Source organism: Dromiciops gliroides, chromosome X (assembly GCF_019393635.1).
Source record: "Dromiciops gliroides isolate mDroGli1 chromosome X, mDroGli1.pri, whole genome shotgun sequence".
NCBI classification, from domain to species: Eukaryota; Metazoa; Chordata; class Mammalia; order Microbiotheria; family Microbiotheriidae; genus Dromiciops; species Dromiciops gliroides.
Genome location: NC_057867.1, coordinates 44,922,544 through 44,936,349, shown reverse-complemented (window position 1 = coordinate 44,936,349; position 13,806 = coordinate 44,922,544). Strand labels below are relative to the sequence as shown.

General features: G+C 46.0%; 1 long non-coding RNA gene across 1 annotated transcript; it reads left to right on the top strand.

Annotated features, from left to right (window-relative positions):
* The first annotated feature begins 1,732 nt into the window (after positions 1 to 1,732).
* On the top strand, positions 1,733 to 10,070 carry LOC122733416. The gene is made up of 3 exons (XR_006353839.1): positions 1,733 to 1,838; positions 4,085 to 4,237; positions 9,976 to 10,070. It is a non-coding gene; the product is annotated as an uncharacterized LOC122733416 (long non-coding RNA).
* The last annotated feature ends 3,736 nt before the right edge of the window (positions 10,071 to 13,806 follow it).

Sequence of the window (13,806 nt, the reverse complement as noted above, 5' to 3'; positions counted from 1 at the left end):
GAATTGGAGATCATCGGCTTATAAATTTAGAGCTGGAAGGGACCTTAGAAATCATCGTTTACCCTTCCATCTCCAAATTGTATACATGAGGAAACTGAGGTCCATCACCTGGTCCAATCCTACTTCTGTCACTTAGAACCAGTTTGACCTTGGCGAGTCACTTCCCCTTCTTAGGTCTCAGCTTCCTTCCCTTCCAGCTTCTATTGTTCTGTGACCTTCCATGTGACCTTGGGGAAATGACACAACTTCTCTGGGCCTCAGTTTCTTCCATAAAATGAAGAAGTTGAACTAGATAGTCCTTAAGGTTCCTTTCCAGCTCTAGAGCTTAGGATTCTATGAACTCCCTTGTTTTACAGAGAGGGAAACTGAGGTCACTGAATCTTCTGTGTCTTACAGAGTGGTAAGGTTTATTTAAAGGGAGGCAGAGAAGACCATGGGTGGAGGGGGGCTTAGGTATGGAGGCAGGCAGGGGACAGTTGGGGAGCCCAGGACAGCTAGCTGACTTTGGGGGCAAAGACTCAGCAAGCCTAATGAGGAAGCAGGATTTCTTTAAAAGGGGGTTTGGGTTTTGTTCATCTCTCTCAAGGTGTCAACTTGAGAGAACCCCAGAGCTCTTGGGGGCTCTCTGCCTCTCGAAAGGGGATGAATTATTTAGGGACGTGATGAATAATTCATCACATCTCCCCCCTGAGCCCTGCTACTTAGATTCTGTGTGGTTGGCTGGGAGCACAAGACGGGAGGGGAGCACAGACCCTACTCCTGGAGGGACCCCTGTAGTTTGCTAGAGGTGCAGTCTCAAACAGGGTAGGGCTGGAAGCAGGCTATTCCTCAAACTGGCCAGCAGGGGGAGCCAGCGCTCTTCAGTGGAAAGCACTGTCCTTGGTTTCAGGCTGGGGAGGCCAAAGAAGACCCTGGAGTGGTCTAAGTCTCCCGGGCAGTTTCATCTCCACTTCTATTGCAAGCCTGGGGTGGGAGGGCGGGTGGGTGGGGGGTGGAACTGCCAAGAGAAAGGTTCACCAAACAGAGAAGTGTGGTTCTGTACACAGCATACTGGCCCTGTGTCTGGCTGGGCTCGCTGGCTGCTGGCTTTGTTTTAACTCCATGAAACAATCTTTTCTTCCTTTCCACTCCCTTCTCTTCCCTTCCCTTCCTTCCCATATCTTTTCCTCCCTTCCCTTCCTTTTTCCCCATCTCTCTCCCTTCCTTTTCTCTTTCGTTCCCTCTTTCTTCTCTCCCCTTCCTTCTCTCCTGCATTCCCTATTTCTTCCCCTCCTTCCCTCTTCCTTTCCTGACTTTTCTCCTCTCTTATTTATCTCCTCCCTCCTTTCTCTCTTCTTGTCCCTCTCTCCTTCTTTCTTTCTTTCTTTTTCTTTGTTTCTTCCTTCCTTCCTCTTTCTCTCCTCTCCCTTTCCTCCTTCTCTCTTCTCCCTTTTCTTTTCCTTTCCTTCTTTCTCCCTTTTTTCTCCTCCCTTCCTTCTGTCTTCCCTCTCCTTTCTTCTTCCTTTCTACTTCCCTCTCTTTCCTTTTCCCCTTTCCTTCTCCCCTCTCTTTCATCTCTTTTCTTTCCTCTTCTCCCTTCCATCTTTCTGCCTTCCTTTCTCTCCTTCCCTCTCTTTTCTCTTCCTTCTCTAGTCTCTGCTTTCTCACATCCCTTCTTTTTCTTTCTTTTCTTCTTACTTACTTACCTTCTCTCTTCCCTTCTTTCTCTTTTCCTCTACTCTCCTAATTCAGGCGGCAGACTGAGCCCTGAACTCATTCCTATACTGACCTCCCCTGACCCTGGCTCCAGACTGGGCCCCAACCCAGGCCATCTTGCTGGCATATATCATCGGTCACAGGTAAGCCAACCACACTACTGCTGGGAAAACAATTTCATTTCATTTCATTTCATTTAAATTAAATTTAAAGGGCACCACCCAGGGATGACAGGTTTGAAATAGCCTTTTCATATAGAAGGACAACACATCTTCTATGGACCTGTGTTTGGAAGAGGGGATTTTTATTTTATTTTATTTTATTTTTTAGCTATTTGAGCATCTCACCATCAAACAACTTGGAACCCTGTGTCTTCCTGCTTCTTTACTCGGGAAGCATTTTTTAGCATGGTGCAGCTGCCTTGCAACAGTGGGCTGGGTTGGGAAGTAGCTCTTATTTGATTCTCTCACCACAGCTCATCAAAGCCTTTTTTCTCTGACCAGTACTGAGCTAGTCCTGAGGCCAGCTTGCTTATTTGTTTGCATACAATGAGATGAAATGAAACTCTCTCTCCTTTCCTCCCTCTCTTCATCTGTCTGTCTGCTTCTCTCTAGCTTTGTGTATGTCTTTGTCTCTGTCTCACTCTCTCTCTCTCTCTCTCTCTCTCTCTCTCTCTCTCTCTCTCTCTCTCTCTCTCTCTCTCTCTCTCATACGTATGTCTGTGCCTCTCTTCTTTCTCTGTCTTTGTCTCTCTGTCTGACTCTGTCTCTATGGGTGTGTTATGTATTAAAGGACTCTATAGGATCTGAATCAGTGACAGAATTTTAGAGAATGCAGTGTCCTCTAGTCCAATCCATATCTGAATAGGAGAACGGTCAACATTAGTCTCCAGCTTTTGCTGGACAACCTCTCATGTGCTTTCCCTTCACTGGGGGCTAGCTCTCCCAGATGGTAAGTTGAGCCTTAGATCAAGCAGAAGTATGCCTCTTTTCAGCTTCTGCCTACTGCTGCTGTGAGTTCAAGAACAGGTCTTGACAGCCCTTCCAATATCTTGATTACAGCTCTCCTGTACTCAGGGAGTCTTGCCTCTGCCAGGGTAAGCATCCCCATTTTTTTAAACCAGTCCCACCAAGTCATGGATTGGAGGTCTCTCATCCAGCCTCCTCTAGTCATTTTCCAGCTTGTCTTTGACCTTCCTCAATTGTAGTGCTCAGAATTGAATGCAGCACTCCATGTTTGGACTGATCAAGGCAGGGCCTTGTTGCTGGTAACTATCCCTCTCTCAGTGCAGTTCAAGATCCTATTAGCTTGTTGTTGTTGTTGTTGTTTTGGGATGACCATATCACACTAGTGGCTCATACTGAACTTTCAGTTCACCAAAATGCTCAGTTCTTTTTCAAACAAAGTATTCTCTATTCTCTAGCCATATCTTTCACACCATGTACTTGTGAAGTGAAAAAAAAGTTTTTGACCCAAGTGTAATGATTTGCATTTTTCCCTATTAAATTTCAGTTTATTTGATTCAGCCCTAAATGATGATGGGCAAGATCTTTTTGGATCACGGGCTTCTGTGTGTGTTGATGGTCCCTCTGAGCCTTGTGCCACCTGAACATTTCACAACTATGCCCTCTAGGCTTTTAGCAGGGTCCTTGAAAACAATGGCAACAGCACAGGCTCACGCCCAGTTCCCTGGGGCACTTCTCTGTAAACCTTCCAGTTTGACTCGGTCTGGTCATTCTCAGAGATTGGGGGAGGGGAACTTCAGAGGCCACCTAGTCCCACCTGCACCTGAGTAACAACCAATGAAATATGTTATTATCATTGTTTTTTTCTTGTCATTGTTGCTGCTACCCATGGAATGGGTGGATTAGACCTGGTGCTTTGAATTTCTCAGGGGTAGCTAGGCACCCTCTTACTATCTTCCTACTTCCTTTGGGTTCTCACCACATGTTAGCCACTGTTATTCTCTCATTTCCAGTCCAGAGTTTATTCTCCTAAAAATCCAAAGAGTGGAGCAGCTTTGCATTCCCTTGTCATCCCATTACCAGTGTCCATGCTAATCAGGGGCCAATCCTTTATTTGAGTTTCCTCTTTCATCCAACACATTTTTAAGCCAATCAAGTAGCAGATCACCCAACATCCCTTTTTGTTGTTGTTAGCTTTCCTCACCAGACCCAGCTCATTCTGGGCTTGAATTCTCAGCACTGTGCGATCCTCTCCCTCTCCGTCTCCATCTCCCTCTCCATCTCCGTCTCCCTCTCCTTCTAGCCTGCCTTTGCTTTCATCTTGTGTATGTGTGGTTTAAAACCCAAGTTCTCTGGGATCCCACATCAGTTTCTTCAGACATTTCCTCCTTGTTCTTCTCATTTCTTTCTGGTTGTGTCTACAGTCCAAGTGACACCAGAATAATCTCAAGGTCTCTCCGAAGGACTTGGAAATCAATTGTGAGACATGGGAGTGCCCAGCATGGCCTGCCTGCACCAAAGAAGACACTGTACTCTATGAGCAAAGCAGGATTGCAGTAGTGCAAAAGAAACATGAGGTGCGTGAATTTAGAATAATCTCTACTCCAAATGGTCTTATGGACCATTTGTCCCTGGTGTGTGCTGGAGCCTCCTGAACTTGTGTTATGCTTATCAGTCACAGGCAGACACACTGTACCTTGACATAGTAATGTCATTTTGGTCCTCTCCAAGAATGAAAGACAACGACCAATTATTACTTATTTTCCAAACTCCTCCCCCACTTCCTCTTCTGGCCCCCTCTTTTCCCCTATCCAGCAGAAAGAATGTCTATTTGGAGCAAGAGGACCCGGATTAAAATCCCATCACTATCTACTGACCTTGGGCAAGTTGCTTAACCTCTTGAGTTTCAGGTCTCCTTGTCTGTAAAATGAGGGGGTTGGAACTAAATGCTCTCTGAGGTTCCTGCTGGTTCTAGATCCCTGATTTTAAGATTATCTCCTCTTATCGCCCACTCCTGTTCTTCTAGCAGATTGAGAAAATCACTTAGCACAATTATTCCTAATATGTTGCCCACAAGTTTTCTGAGAAACAGCTGCAGTCATTTCACTCAATTCGATGGATTAAGATGATAAATCTGACAGGTCCTGCCGAGCAAAGTTAGTTATAAACTAACATTTTCCTTTTCTGTGGCTAGGAGCTGCTTCTTGTGACAGGGAGGATGGGCTGAGGAAGAGAGAGCCGTTGGGGAAGAGTTAGGGGCCTCTGGTGAAGAAACTGGCTTGCCCAGTGCCTCCCCAGTGCAGAGGCTGTCTCCTCACTCACGGGAGTGAGGACAATATCACTTCCTGGACATTGGAGGCTCCTTGGAGGCAGAGTGAATGTCTTCCTCCAAGACTGGCATCTCTCTGAAAATAGGGCCTGATTCCTCCCTGAGACAAGGGGTCCCCTGGGTGCAGGGACATGTCTCTCCCCTCAGACTGGGCAGAGAGCATCTCTCACTTTACTCCTCAAGAACCCAGAATGTGCTGGGCTCACACCTTATTGGGACAGTGCCTGGCAGAGGGTAGCACAATCCTCCCTGGACTTAGCAAGGCTTCAGGGAGAGGAGGCAGAGGAGCCCCAGGATTCTGGGGCTACCCATAGTTCTTTGGTACTCTGGTATGCTACATTTGGCACAGCCTGGAGATGCTCCCATTTAGAGTAACTTTCCATTCGTTTTTTAAGTTCCAGTGTACTTCAAAACCTATTGAACCTATATGTCTTCAATCTATAGACCCTTCCTTTGAAGTGATGCCCAGAAATCCTTCCTCAGGTCTTTGACCTTGGAACTTGGAGTGGCTCAAAATGGGATAGAAAGCCCTGGAGTTGCCAATCTAGAGGTGGGCCTGTGGATGGAGGCATTGGCCCCATGGGTATATATGGTCCACAGGAAGAGTGCATTGGAAAAGTGCTGGTGTCGAATCTCAGCTGTGATACTGACTTCCTGAGTGACCTTGGCCCAGTCCCCTACCCTCACTGAGTCTTAGGTTCTTCTGCTGCAAAATGAGGGCTTTGCACTAGAAGGTGAGCTCTAAGGGCCCTTCCAGCTCTAGACCTATGATTCAAGTGGTGATCTTGGGCCAGTCCTTTTCCTCCCTGGTCCTCAGTTTCCTCCTCTATAAAAGGAGGCTAGACTAGATGGTGTTTGAGGTCCCTTCCAGCTCTAAAATCCCTTCACCTGAGAGATCAAATCTGCTCCATTTTCCCAGACCCAGCCCAATTTTCTCCTTCCCTGTTAAGTCTTCCCGAGCTATTGGCACCAAAGCTGACTTGTCCGTCCTTTGAGTTCCTCTAGGGTTTTAGGATCTGAACAACAGTGCTGGACCCATGATAGGCTTTAACTGGGGTGTGGTAGAAAGGAAGGAAGGAAGGAAATAATCATTTCTATGTGTAAGGAACTGCACTAAGTCCTTTACAATGATTCTCTCATTGGATCCTCAAATGAGGAAACCGAGGCAGAGATTAAGTGACTTGTCTAGGTAACATATCTAGCAAGCGCCTGAGCCCAGATTTGAATTCAGGTCTTCCTGACCCCAAATCAGTATTCCACCAATGCTCTACCTCACTGCCTCTATGTGAAAAAAAACTACTGGTCTGTGAGTCGCAGGCTCTGGATTTCAGTATTGACTCTGTTGCTAGCTCTGTGACTTTGTACAAGTTATTTAATCTCTTTTGTCCATCTCAAATGAAGGCCCTGGAGTAGATGACTCCCATGAGATGCTTTGAGCTGGCTAGAAGGCATTGTTGGGAAGCCAGGGGCAGGGTTCTGGGAGGGAGATGGATGGACATTTTAGACAAGACCACTGAGGAATATGGCCAAAGGAAACACCCAAAACAACACATAGCCAGTTGAACCACTGGAAGACCTTAGGGAGGTTTTGCTTATAATTCAAATAAATGCCCCATTGATTAAGTTCCTAGGAGTGCTTGGCCTGGTGTTAGACTCCTTGCCTTCAGAGAGCTTAACTTCTATTTGGGGGTGGGTGGGTGGCAATGAAACATGAGTATGAATAAACAAATATGGAACAAGTTGAGGAAGTGTGTGTGAGGGATAGGAAGGGGCAGCTCTGGGTAAAGGGGAAGACCTAGGACAGCCTTCATCTGAACTTCCTTCTTTCTGGCAAGGGCAGGAGAATATCACTATCATTCAAGTCAAGGAGCTTTGCAACTTCAGAGTCATCTAGGCAGAGAGGTAGCACGGCAGGCAGAGTGATGATCCTGGAATGGAGAAGATCGGAATTCCAGTCTGGCCTCAGATATTTACTAGCTGGGAGAATCAGGAGACACATGTGACCCTGGGAAAGTCACTTAACATCTGTCTGCCTCAGTTTCCTCATTTTTAAAATGTGAATATTAAGAGCAACTACCTTCCAGAGTTGTTGCAAAGATTGAATGAGGTAATATTTATTAATATTTATTTTTTATTTATTTATTTTTTTTAGTGAGGCAATTGGGGTTGTGACTTGCCCAAGGTCACACAGATAGTAAGTGTCAAGGGTCAGAGGCTGGATTTGAACTCGGGTCCTCCTGAATCCAGGGCCAGTGCTCTATCCACTGTGCCACCTAGCTGCCCCGAATGAGGTCATATTTATAAAGTACATAGCACAGGTGCTTAGTAAATGTTTCCTTCCTTCCTTTATCATCCTCACTTCTTTCTTCCAACCCTACCCTCCCACCATCATTTGCCAAGTCTTGTTGATTCTACTTCTACAACATCTCTTGAATCTCTCTTCTCTTTATTCAAGTAGCCACTCACTTCATCCAGGCCCTCAGTCACCTCCTACCATAATTACAATGTCCTGTATTGGATTATTGCAATGGCCTCTAAATTGGTCTTCTTGGCTTTGGTCTCTCTCTTTTTCTGTTGCCTCCATACATCTACTGAAATAATCTTCCTAAGGCATGGGCCTGACCATGTCATCTCCCTGATCCAAAACCTTCAATAGCTTCCTATTACCTCTGGGATCTAAATACTAACTCTTCCATGTGGCATTGGAAGCCCTTTGCAGTCTTCCTCCTACTTAACTTTTGCAGGCTTATTGTATACGACTCCCTTTGGCATACTCCATGTTCTGGCCAAACCGGACTTCTAGCTGTCCTTTAAACTCAGCAGGCCGTCTCTGGAGTCTGAGCCTTTGCAGGGCTACCCTCATGCCTGGAATGCCAACCACTCCTCACCTGGAGGCTGAGAATTTCCTTAGAGGCTCGGATTGGGTCCCATCTCTTCTGTTAAACCTTCCCTCATCTCCAAGTAGCTTCCACATTTGAATGTGAGCTCCTAATGAGCAAAACGTGTTTCTTTTTTGTAACCCTAGCATTTAGCATGGAGCCTGCCACATAGTTGGTGCTTAAATCTTCATCAAGGAGAGGAAACACTTATTAAGTGCCTGCTATGTGTCTGGCATTTTGCTAAGCCTTTACAAATATCACATTTGATACTCACAGCAACCCTGTGATGAAGTAAGTGCTCTTATTACCCCCATTTTACAGATGAGGAAACTGAGGTTAGGAAAGTTAAATGACTTGCCCAGGGTCACAGAGCTAGTAAATGTCTGAGGCTGGATTTGAATCAAGCAGGCATTTCTGACTCCTTGTCCAGTGCTTTATACACTGCACCACCGATCTGCTCCACAAATGTTAAATTGAACACATTTATCTGTAGAATTAAAAAGAATTCGAGTTTATTTTATTTGGAGGACCTTGGCATGACTCCTTGGGCCAAATGTGGTCAAAACACAGATTCCTAGTATCATTGATGCCTGGAAAATTAACCTTTTTGTGGCCCATCTCACATGCTACCATGTTATACCTTCCGCCACCCCCTCCCATGAGTCAGCCTTCAATCATCAGAATCCCTCCCCTGTCGTCAGGAAGGCTACAATAGGTCTTCAAGTTAGAAGAAGTGGGTTCATGCCTCAGGTTCTGCTGCTAACTCACTGTGTGACCTTAAACAAGTCTTTTACCTTCTCCAAGCCTCAGTTTTCTCCTCTATAGAATGAGAACTGTGGATGAAATGACATCTCTCGGAGCAATCCGACCTCCCGAGCTCTCTGTGACATCAGTGGGCTGAATCCCCAGGGTCTTGGTATCTTCAGCCTGTTTGGGATGGTTGACCCCAGGAGTATCCTTTCCCCTTGTTGGGCCTCATTTCCCCCACCTTTAAAGTGAGGGTTGACTGGATGGTCACCAAGGTCTCCTGAAACTGCTGTGATTCTGGGCACCTTGACTTGCCACTCTAGAAAGGTTGCCAACCCTTGGTCCCTGCTTGCAAAGAATCCATGACCTCACATCTCTGAAGGCTTGACCCAAGCCAGCAGTTGGAGAACTCATTGCAAAAGATCAAAGTTGAGAAGTGTTTGCCTGCTGGCTCTGGTTTTGAAGAACTGTGTGTGTGTGTGTGTGTGTGTGTGTGTGTGTGTGTGTGTGTGTGTGTGTAGAACTGTGAATTAAATACCGTGGTGTGTCTAACATCAGGTATTTGACTGACAAGCACATGACTTTCCCTGTTCAAGTATCTGATGCCACCTCCATGTATTGGCAACATTTTGACTGACAGCTTCTCTCTGAGAAAATTGTACCATCCATACGTGTCACCGTCCTCATTTAATTGCTCTGTAATTTTCCCCCACAGTTCGAAGTTGCCATTATGCACACCTGTGCAGAGCTGTTTCGCACCCTCCCGTGTCCTAGCCCCAGCCAGCTAGGGTTGCTATTAGCTCGCTCTCCAAATGGTGCCACTTTCCTGATGAGCTTGAAGGATTCTCAGCTGGATGAGATTTTAGAGAGTCGAAGGGTCTGGTGTGGCAGGGTAGATAAAGTGCTGGATTTGGAACCAGCACAGACCTGGGTGCAAATACTGCCCTACACTTTTACTGCCCATGGGACCCTGGACAAGTTATTTAACAGCCTCAGTTTTGCCATTTTGGAGTGGAAATGATGAGTGCTCCCCTCAGTGTTGTGATGGTTAAATGACACAATGGATTAAAATTACTTTTCAAACTTTAAAAATACCATATAAATGTGAGCAAATTATTATTAATTTATTTAACAAAGTCAAAGGATGAAATTGTTGTTTGGCACTTGGATTAATTATATTTCTCTTTGGAAGGTGTAGACATACCAATTTACACTCGCCAACTGAGATATTTGAGGACATCTTGACAGGGCATTGGGCATACTCTTGGACTGTACCGTGGATGATCCATTTATACCTCACTGGGGATAACTGAATGATTTTTGTCATTGACAATGACTTGATTGGGTCTCTCTATTGTAGGTGTGAGATATACTTTCGGAGCAGGACCCATAAAGGGAACAGAGCAGAGTAGAAGAGAGAGAAGATCAGAGAGAGCTGAGCACAGACAGAACTAGAGGTAAGAGAGCTAAGAGTAGACTTGGGTCAGGGGCAGCTAGGTGGCACAGTGGATAAAGCACCAGCCCTGGATTCAGGAGGATCTGAGTTCAAATCCAGTCTCAGACACTTGACACTCACTAGCTGTGTGATCCTGGGTAAGTCACTTACCCCTCATTGCCCCGCAAAAAAAAAAAATGTAAAGGGGGCAGCTAGGTGGTACAGTGGCTAAAGCACCTGGATTCAGGAGGACCTGAGTTCAAATCCAGTCTCAGACATTTGACACTTACTAGCTGTGTGACCCTGGGCAAGTCACTTAAGCCCCATTGCCCCACAAAACCAAACTAAACAAAGAGTAGACTTGGGACTCATGGATAGGAAATTTCTACCTCTTTATCCATATAGCCTCCCCTTAGTGATAGCCATGTAGAAGCAGTGGCAGAGGCTCATAAGCATATGGTCCTGGGAGAGACATGTGACCCAAGCAATGATGGCAGCTTGCCAGAACAGCTAGGAAATTCCTTGAGAAGGGGCACTATGATCCCAGGACCTGGCACTTTTAGAGAATGATACTTGAGAGCCCTAGATCCAACCTAAAATAGAGGTGAGGGGAGGCATTTGTGGACCCAGTCTCCTGAAAAGGAACAGCCATATGGCTGTTGAGATGGAGAAGCAGTAAAGATCAGTACCATGATGCATGTCAACGTTTGTTGGTCTCATACCCCTGAGGTTTCAGTGGAATGTGAAAGTCTGATCAGAAGAAGATTGCCTTGAAGCAGCTAGGTGGCGCAGTGGACAAAGCACTGGCCCTGGATTCAGGAGGACCTGAGTTCAAATCCAGCCTCAGATACTTGATACTTTCTAGCTGTGTGACCCTGGGCAAGTCACTTAACCCTCATTGTCCCGCAAAAAAGAAGATTGCCTTTATAGCTACCTTCATCATAAGATTCCCTTCTGGAGACAGCCCTACCCTCTTAGGATACTAGCAATATAAGTCTGAGAGCCATATAGATTCCTGGGGGAAGTATGAGGTTCACTGGAAGGTGAGAGAGGGGGCAAATATTCACTTGCATTGGCTGGACAGGTTTCTGGGGAGAGGGGGCTCCAACTTTAAGGACAATGGTAGTGGCATATATACATGTATAGAGAGCACCCCTGGTCTGGGAAGTCCTTTTTTCCCAATCATGGAATCCTCCTGAAGTTCCACTTTGATGTCACTTTCTTCTGGGTTTCACATGTTAATTCCTTTCTAGAGTCCATAGTTGGCCCTTCACTCTCTAAGGGTCACACTCCAAGAGGCCACCCGTGTCCTTTGATAACTGACCTTTTACATCCACTTGAATGTGCTTCCCCTGTTGTTGGCCAACACCACTGCAGTGGCCATTGCCATAGCCTCTGGTGGACTCTGCTACACTCTCTGGATGCTGGTGGGATCTCTGATGGCTCTGACGGATCTCCGAAACTCACAACATTGCTGCCCGGATAGTTCCATCTTTGGATACTTGTTTACCCAAGATCAACGAGAAGCAAGCCCAAGAGAAACAAAGGTATCAAATGCTCATGGACACATGGAGGGTAGATGGGGGTGTAGCTTTATGGCTACTCTCTCATCTGGTCGCTCACAGGAGTTATTGCTATACTGACATTTAGGAAGGAAAAGACCAGGATGATTCTTCCCTTTAATATGTAAACTCAGTTCTGGGTAGCACCTCTTGAGTTGTTAATTCTTCTGGCTTATCCAGTAATCAGAAGAATTTTTGTCATCCCATGGTACCATCTCCTCCTTCAATCACACATGGCACACATGAAGTTGTTTGGACTGGAAGCAGGTGGGAAAATTTCTACCCTTTTTCTAAGGACTGGTATCATGCAGGACAATACACACTCCTGGGCTGAGGGCTTTGTATTCTCCAAGGACTGGGAGAAGGTATAGAGATATCTGTTCATGTTTCAAGAACTGGGCCCTTATTGATCAGTCCCCCATTAGAGAAGAAGCAAAACCCCTTTTCCCTGTGCTCGTTGGAAGATGGAAAGCAAGCTGGTCCCCACGGTAACAGCTCCCCAATGGTACGCCCAGTCCCAGCAGGTGCAGGTGGCTCTCAGCATCCTCATTATCCCACAGATTGTCTTTTTTCTTGTCTCTATATAGAAATGAAGGCAAACAGATGGATTTTCCCCCTCCTATTAAAAGAAATGCACTAAAATTGGGGAGCATTTGGTGTTTTCTTGAATTCTAACCATAGGAGCTAGGCTCCCTGTCCAGTCTTTGTGGTGGGGGGTAGTTTGGGAGTCATCCATGCCTTCCGCCCCCTGCTTTGCTTCTGAATAGAGGAGGGAAACTGAGGTGTTCCTTCCCTCACAGCAACAGTGTGTCCCCAGTGATTAGGCTTCATGACCCAGTGGTCACTTTCCCGTATTTGGGCTCTCCCTTTGCCCCCTTTCCCCAACCAGAGCTGATGTGTGTCAGTGATCAGGCAAACCCCAGGATGGTTGAAGGACCAATCCTTTGCCTGGGGCTGAGGAAGTAGAATCAGATTTGGGGAGAGTATGAGCATTTATTGATAAGCTAGGCCAGGTTGGAACCAGGGTGTTTGCAGAATGCTAAGATCACAGGCACTAGGACGAGAAGGAACATTACTTGTGGAGGACAGAAAGACGCAACAAAAACAGTGCCACTCATCTGACATCATGTGATTTTCCAAACTTTTGATCTCAATGTTGAATGCTCGTATTATCCACCCTGCTTGCCACTGCCATGCTTCTGTAGTCATTGGCAGGGCCTTCTAAGTCACGTTCTGTCCTGGGTCATGACCAGTCAAATCTCATTTTACAGAGGAAGAAATGACTCACCTAAGGTCACAGGCAAAATGATAGGCTTAGAGTTGGATCGTGACTTTGGCGTCCATCTTATCCAATTCCCTCATTTTATAGATGAAGAACTGAGGCCCAGGGAGGTTGTTTGCTCAGGGTCACAGTGCTAGTAAACAGTTATGGTGGGATTTGAACCCAGGCCTATCTGACTCCAGGTCCAACACTCTATCCACCCTATTATGCTGCCTCTCTGGAATGCTTGTACATCCCAGAGCATCACCTGCCCCTTCCAGAAGCCATCCAGGACACTTTGCCTTCAGCTCCAGGGCTCTTATAGCTAATATTCTTTAGTCAGCTTCCTTGGCCCCTTACACTCCATTGGGACTCTGAACATCTGGTACCTTCTAGGCCTTTGTTTGCTCTGTTTGATGTCCACTTCTGGATCTCTGGAACCTTCTCTTTCACGTCAAGACTCACTGGAACCATAGAACCACAGAATTCTAGATTACTCACTTCTTTTGGAGAAGGAAAATGACAGCCAGGGCAGAAATGGGATCAGTCCTCCATTCACTAACTACCTTCTAGCACCACAGATCTTTGAAAAAAGTCTCCCACTTTTAGAATGCTCTAGAGAGTTGTTTTAATCATTTTTTTTGTTTTTGTTTTTGGTTGGGCAATGAGGGTTAAGTGACTTGCCCGAGGTCACACAGCTAGTAAGTGTCAAGTGTCTGAGGCTGGATTTGAACTCAGATCCTCCTGAATCCAGGGCCAGTGCTCTATCTACTGTGCCACCTAGTTGCCCCTGTTTTAATCATTTTTAAGGAAGGCAACAGTGGAACAAGCTCAGAACTGAAGAAGTAGGAGATCTGGCTTTGCAGTCCAGCTAAGCAGCACTTTAGGCTTATTACTGAATCTTTCTGAGCCTCAATTTCCTTATCCATAAAA